Raw genomic sequence first — 6701 nt, 5'->3', positions numbered from 1 at the left:
ATGTGTATAATCAAAGTCTATATACCAAAACGACTTTTGTCTCAAGATAGGAGATAGATTAGATAGACTTTTGAGTGATAGATAAGTTCAAGTCTCCACATACCTTTTAGTCGATGAAGTTCCACCAGTTCCTTCGTCTTGTATGATGATTTCCATGGAGTTCTTGAGCTCAACTACACTTTCTATCCTAGTCCGAGTCTTAGTTATAAGTAGACTAGAAATCGAGACTTATAGTTTTGATCACTAACATTGACAAACATGCTTGAGATAGCAACGCATGCGAGTTCGAGCGAGCAGTGCTCTAACAATCTCCCCCTTTGTCAATTTTAGTGACAAAACTATAAATACATATGGAATACAATAATAAATAAATAAACTTTTGTAGCTCATATTCCACATGCCTAATCTTCAACATTACTTGAAATCTTCGTCACTTCCAAGTACTCCAATGATCCCAAAGGTTGTAAGTTTAGCATTATCGTTGTTGAAAATCCGTAGCTATAACAATGAGAAAACAAGAATTCTCGATCATTGTTATACAGTGTCATAGTATTATTATACAACATCAAAGTTCAATTGTATCATAACTTCGACAACAATACTATGGTGATATGTATCACTCCCCCTTAGTCAATACTCCATCTCACATGTAAACCACTCCCCCTTACATAATGATCCGAAAACCATATGTATTTGTAGTGCGAACTACACATTAATTCTCCCTCTTTTTGTCAATAAAATTGGCAAAGGTACGAAAACGGGATCCTAAAGAAAATTTCCATAGAAACATTTCATGACCAAAAGTAAGCACATATCAACTTATTTAAATGTAATCATATAGCCGAAGCTACATGCTTTCATCAAGGATTTTATAAAGATACAAGATAACTCCTATAATATTCCACAGACGCACTCCCCACAAAGATTTGTCAATTAAGCACAAGTTCAATTAAGAACTCTCCCCCATAATATGTCATTCACGAAAGAACAACAAGAGCGACCTTAATTTCATAAGAAAGGAAGGATTTCTTTGGACACAACAAATCACATACGAATATGAATTTTAATCCAAAAATACTCAATTAGATTAATCACAAGAGAGCCCGTAATTAATCTAATCTGAATTTCTCGACATAAGAGAACTTACAGAGCCTCACAGTATATACATAAAATATGGATCAGGGAAGATCAATACTACGGAATAAATAAGGATTCATTTTATTTTCCATCACTATTTGCACAATGACATACAATAGACATAATTCTCGTAAACAAAAGTCCATCCTATCTTCCATCACTATTTGCATAATGACATAATAGGCTTCAAACTGTTGTAATGTCAAAAGTCCACTCATTCTTTTATCAATACATGCATATCGACATATGAAAGACTTAACTTTTGACAAGGTATGGGACAATCATAGTTCACGGACGCAAACACACATATCCCATAACAAAATGCAATATATAAAACCATAAAGATTAATACTGCAAAAATCATCTTCCAAACAATTTTTTAGAAATTAAACAAATAAACCTAAAAACATGAAGATGAAAACGTTGGACATAGCTATCTGTAATCACAATAATAGCTATTTCAAACTCTAGTTAATCTTCTAACAAAACAAGAAAAGAATATTTACTAGACATTGTAGATCTTTCTCAGACCATCTACCTAGAATTCCTTCTCATTATTGAAAAAACCATTGATTATGGGATCGTTCAATTCCTCTAAATCTTCAGAAATATCTGTCAACTCACTAAGTTCTCTTTTTAGCTGACGCAAGGTGTTCTTTGTTACAAACAAAATTTGTTCATAGTGAGTTATTTTTTCTAAAGACGAACAATTTGAGATTTTAAATTGTTTCTTTTGTTGATGAAATCTTTCACCAAAGCCCTGAAGTTATTATCAAGCTGATAAGAAGACAAGAGGCAGTTAGAGGAAGAACCATCTCCATTATTTGTATCCTTCACTTTCTTCACCCTTGAGGAAAGGATTCCTTTACATAGATACACATTAACTGCTTCGACTGCATCCCTGCATGTGGTGCTTCTAGTTACAGGAGTCATGAACCTGTATCTTTTAAGGAGAAAGAAAGTCTATAAATGATTTTATAAAATACTTATGATCGTTTAAACCCTAGAAGAATGTATAACAGATCTTCCGTGGTTTAATGAATCATTATCTAAAAAAGTTAGGAGAATATTTTCTTAACAATAATAAGAATAATGTATAATAACATCACTTGATCCACATGGACGCAAACCTCATCTTCTCAAGTTAAAGATGAGGATGCAAACGTTACAGGTTCTAAAAAGTGACGTCGTGAGCCAAACGCTCCCCTCTTTTACCACATAGTGGTTTACCAAGGTTTGTTTTGTAAACAGGTTTCCTACCTCTTCTGGCTCTAGAAGCACTGGTTTTAGGAGAACTATGTTGATTATCCAGAATCATCTTTTGCATGTTCTTCTACAGTTTGGAAATTCTTTTGTTGTTCCTCTTGAATCTCCAGCACGTGCTTTGAACATGATTTGCATTTCCACAAAACGAACAAATCAAAGATTACTTGTCTTGTTGAATTGCCTTCTGTCTATCACAACAATTACCCTTGATTTTTCCATGATCAATAGAAATAAAGGGGTAGACTATGCCTGCAGTTTTGCCTTTAAATCCTAACCCATTTGTGTTTCCAAAGGATTTCTGACCAAATAACATTGCTGAAATTTTTTCAGAACTTCCAGATAATCTTTGTAGATCATCCTTAAGAGTATTAATCTCTTCTTCCTTTAGATCCATGGTTCTGGTGAGTTTATCATTAAGACAGTCTATCTCAAGATTTTTCACCTGGATTGATGATTCCAATTTCTTCTATGAAGCTTTTAATTGAAGATTTTCTTGAAGAACCTCTTTATTCAAGAATTCAAAGATCTATGTGTCAGACTCTGAATCAGAACTTGAGTACGTGAATGTTTCTGCTGCAAGAGCTGAGGGTTCATTACAATCATCAGACGTATTCAAGATGTTGACACTTAGAGATTTTTCTTTTGTTGAATCATCCAAAGCAAATGTTGGCGAGGGACGTTTAACACATCTACTGCTTCTTTTAAAAAACTCTTTGATCCTTTCTGTTATCAGTGGTTTATTGAAACAACCATCATTGGAACAACATTCATCAACCCAAGACAAGTTAGAAGCTTCACTTGTGTTGGAGACAACATTGAATGCAGACGTTCGAAAAGAACTTTGATCAAGAATTTTTAACTTTCCAACAAGGGTATCTCTGGAAAGGGTATCAAGGTTATTTCCTTCAACTATGGCATGTTTCTTAGAGTCGTATCTAGATGGCAGCCGTAAGGACCCTCAAGCTCGTCAACGCTATTAGACCAGTCAAGAGACAACTAAGCCGCTAATGACTCAATTAATTAGAGACGAACGTTAATTAATATGCATTAATCCAACAACGATCTAGACACGAAACTCTTTGTATAGGTCTCGAAAAGTTGTGCGAGATGGGCTACTCGAACGTGTCAATCAGATATCGGACGAAGAAGATAACATCAGAGTTGTACGAGGGGTAAAATAGATTTGCATTTAAACCGACTAGGGCTGCCCTTATCCGTTTTTTGGGTGCATTAATAATTACTCTTGGTCTTATCCCCTTCACCCCTCGAGTAGGTAAGCTCATTCTCTTCTCGTTTCTTCTTCATTCTTCTTTCTTTTTCTCATTCTGCTTATGTCCATCGCCTCTAGAGATTTTGTGAGATGATCCTGAGGTCGAATCGAAGAGAAACATAGGGTAAACCTTAGGAATTGGTTACTGGTGGTGTTGTTGATGTTATTTGATCTCGGGAGAAGAAGGAGTGATGTTTTTGAATCAATTAGAGTTCTGTTTTTGAGTTGGAAGCGAGATTAAGATGAGTTTTGAGTTTCTATTGGGTGAAGATCGAATGGTTTGGTGTTTAATTAAAGTTATGAAGCTGTTCTTCTGAAGAATCACATAACCAGGTAATTTAGGGTTTCAATTAATTCAACTTTCTTCTTGGGATTGTTGTTATTTTAGTGAATTAGTTTATGGGTTTGTGTTTGATTGACGTTTAAATGGTTATATGAAGTTTAATTTTGAGTTATTAAAGAATTAGGGTTTCTATGTTCCCCAATTTTGGAATTAGGGTTCCTGAGTTAGAAACTTAGATGATTATAAAGATGTAAATGTTGCTGGTGGAGATGGAGATTGAATCATTGGTAGTGATGATGTTGACTTAGTATGGTTGTGGTTTTGGCTTGGGGCTGTGTTAGTGTTATTGAACTGGCAGGGGACATGAGGAACTGATATTGGAAGTGATTGAAGCTTGGTTATTAATTTAAGGCTTTGCAGTTATGAAATGAATTGTTTATGAAGCATGAAGATGAAATTGATATTACAAACGCCTTGTTGATGTGTTTGTTCAGCTAAGCTTAACTGAGCTGTTGGTGGTTGCTAATTGTAGTTGTAGGTTGAATTTCAGGGGATGAAAGAATGAAACTGAGGTTTGAGATGATTATGGTGGGAGCTGTGTATATGAATGAACCTAGTAATGTGGTGATGTTAGAGTTGCAGTTGGCTTATGTGTTGAGTTTGTATACGAAGTAGAGGTTGTGGATGCTGATCCAACTATGGTGCTGCTGTGATGGATTTGTTGCAGTGAGACAAGAAGAGAGTGTATTTTGATGTGCTATTGTTAGTGATGCAGATATGGGGATAGTGATGCTGATCAAGATGAGATGTTGAATTTCAAGTGTGGAGGTTGAGTTAGATGTGGGTGCTGGGTGTGTATGTCAATGTAAATGAGATATGAGTCTGATAATGGAATGACATCTCAAGTAAATTGCTGGTGGTGATTTAATCTGAATTAGGTAGTCACAAAGGGTTATGTCTGGTGTGTAAGAGTTGTGAATGAATGGAGTGAAGGTTTTAGATGAATGTTAGGGTACAACTGGGGGAAAGAATATGTCAGATTGGATGAAGTTGTGGATCTGATATAGAATGAGCTTAACTGAAAGATGGTGAAGTTATGTTGATGAGTGTTGTTGTTGATCTACATATGATGGGATTGAAGATATGAAGATTGTTTGATGTTGGAGTTGCAATAGGAACAAATTATGTGATTTCAAATGTATTAAATTTCTATTATGTTAAATTATAAAGTTCTGTTAGAATGAATAGTTTGATCTTGAGCTGGGGTTAGAGTCTCAACTGTGTGTGAATCTTAGACTTGTCTGATTGACTCTGTTCAGTCTGACTTGGTTTATGTTTTGTCTGACTCAGTTTCTGACTGAGTTGTATCGGTGTTGACTCACCGAGTTACCTTATTGACCTGAGTTGACTCACTTGACCGATTTAGACTTTGACTTATTTGACCAGTTGACCTAGCCTTGGATGTTGACCGTTAGTTGACCTTTTGACCGTCTGTGACCGTTAGTTGACCAAGTTGGATCAAACCTTGTGTTATTGGGCCGAGCTTAGTGGACTTGGACTTAGGCCTAGTTTTCCTATTTTGATTGCTTGGACCTTTATGGTCTGAATTAACCTTTAGTTCCTTCTACAAAGTTGTAGATACTCTTTTGAACATATACAATGGACTATATAACCAATCTAATTGGATTAGTAAACCTTTGTATGCTAAAGATAGATAATGAAAATGTGTAGAACCATAGATGGGATTAAACCATTATATAGTTCACTTAGCCCATAACTAGAGAATTGTATGAAATCATTTTATGAACTTTGTATGAGCCTTTTAGCTAAACTCTTTGAGTGATTGTGTGATTAACAGTTAGTCTGTATTAACAACGATCGATTCAAAGGATGAACCAGCGGACTGAAGAATTCAAGGTAGGAGTGGCTTGTCATCAAATCAGGTGGGAACTCTGTAAACTTCTAGTAATCATTGAATCTACCTTATCTGTGAGCATGATGAGTTCTGTATTTCAGTGAACATGAAGTTTGTAATTTGATGAGTATGTTGTGTGATATGCATTATGTGGTTCCCTGCGAGGAGTGTCTGTGATTCCCCATGGCTTCTTGCTAAGTTTTAGAAGGGCGGTAACTCATCCGTTTACAATATTACTTAGAAGGGAGATAACTCATCCGTTTGCAATATGTCATGTGCCTTATGGTTACAGGGTGCCCCCAATAATTCCTTGTCTGCATAAATAGTCCCCTTTGATTGGTTGGTGTGGATTGTCGGCAGCCTCTCTTAGTGGGACACGTGTTTAGTCCGCATTCGTTGTTAGCATAGGATTCTCTTCTTATCATTTGTTGCCTTAAAGCTGTAATGAAACACCCATTTGGGGGTAAGCTGAATTTAATGAAGTATTAGTGGCTGCTACGGCAGAGTTTACCGTTTTCCGTTCGATTTCCGTTACAATTAATTCTTTCAGTACTAGCACAGTACAATTGGCATCAGAGCCGTTCCCTCCTATTCTTCATCATGGTACTTCCTACTTGCAAAGATCTAAATGATACTAACAATCGACAGCAGATTGAACTCGATTCATTGCATCAAAAGGTCAATAATCTTACTCTGCGGGTTAGTACAACATTGACTAAGGAAGATTTACAGTTGTTAAGGGTAGAAATACAACAAGAGATACAGTCTCAGTTAGAATTTTTTTTTTCAAATCGAGATCTGCAACGAGACCAAAACTGATCTCAAGGTTC

The sequence above is a fragment of the Papaver somniferum genome, chromosome 3 (assembly GCF_003573695.1).
Source record: "Papaver somniferum cultivar HN1 chromosome 3, ASM357369v1, whole genome shotgun sequence".
In the NCBI taxonomy this organism is placed as follows: domain Eukaryota; kingdom Viridiplantae; phylum Streptophyta; class Magnoliopsida; order Ranunculales; family Papaveraceae; genus Papaver; species Papaver somniferum.
The sequence above is the reverse complement of the archived record's forward strand: the minus strand, read 5'-3'. Positions refer to the sequence as shown.